This window comes from Cryptomeria japonica, unplaced genomic scaffold (assembly GCF_030272615.1).
Source record: "Cryptomeria japonica unplaced genomic scaffold, Sugi_1.0 HiC_scaffold_323, whole genome shotgun sequence".
NCBI lineage: Eukaryota > Viridiplantae > Streptophyta > Pinopsida > Cupressales > Cupressaceae > Cryptomeria > Cryptomeria japonica.
This window is the reverse complement of record NW_026729145.1, coordinates 72,501-73,466: the sequence shown is the minus strand read 5'-3', so window position 1 is coordinate 73,466 and position 966 is coordinate 72,501. Positions and strand designations below refer to the sequence as shown.

The 966-nt window shown below is 59.3% G+C and overlaps 1 non-coding gene across 1 annotated transcript in view; it reads left to right on the top strand.

Annotated features, from left to right (window-relative positions):
- The first annotated feature begins 877 nt into the window (after nucleotides 1–877).
- Nucleotides 878–966, top strand: part of LOC131870389 (5S ribosomal RNA) — a 119-nt gene continuing 30 nt past the window's right edge. Inside the window, exon 1 of the ribosomal RNA XR_009368701.1 lies at nucleotides 878–966. This exon is cut by the window's right edge and continues 30 nt beyond it. This is a non-coding gene — a ribosomal RNA (5S ribosomal RNA).

Here is a 966-nt window from a genome sequence, read left to right as displayed (position 1 = left end):
GTCAGGGTGAGTGCCAATGTGGGTTCAAAGGTGCTAAGTTGGGTGCGAGGTTGGGTGCGAGGGTGGGTGGGTGCCAAGGTGTGCTAGGTGGAAGCCCGGGTGGGTCGGCATCCCATGGGTGTCGAGTTGGGTGCCTGATGGGTGCTTCTTGTCAAGTTTTAGTCGTCGGGACTCATTTCGAGCCTTAGAGGTCGTTTCTTGTCCGGTTGCCCTGTCTTCGACCTGGGAACCCAATTTTGGTCCTCGGGTCCCATTTTTTTTTGTCTCGCATCCCACTTTTGGCCTGTGGCCTTTTCGGGGTCGATTCTCGTTTTGGGCATCAGAGCATGTTTCTTCTCCTAAAACCCAATATTTGTTTATTAAGTCTCGGAACACATTTTTGTTCTCGTGGACCCATCATGGGTCTTGGAACGCATTTGTGGTCCTTGGGTCCCATTTTGCATCCCGAAACTTGTGTTTTGGTGCTTGATCCCTATTTTGGGTGCCCACCTTGCACCAAGTGCGCACCCGGGGCAAACCGAGCGCCTTGGTGCACCGGGGCAAGATCGAGCGTGCACCCGAGGCGCCCCGAACATGCACCAAGGTGCACTCGGCCCACATGTGAGCGCAGGTCGTTGCGCCCGAGGTGGTGTGTGGGCACCGCGTTGCAGACGGGACACTGCACGCACACGACGCCCCGTCCAGGTGCACGCACGTAGGCCGGGCCGGGTGCACACCCGACGCCCTAGCAAGGTGCGCGCACCCGGGCAGGGCTCACACTTGGCGAACGGGGCGCACTTCGCGAGGGAGGGTGTGCACCTCGACGGGGGTGGGTGGCCGGGGTGGATTCGCACGTGGGTCGCGGTTTGCTAAGTACACACTGCGACAAGCTCATAACGGGTGCGATCATACCAGCGTTAGTGCACCGGATCCCATCAGAACTCCGCAGTTAAGCGCGCTTGGGCCGGAGTAGTACTGGGATGGGTG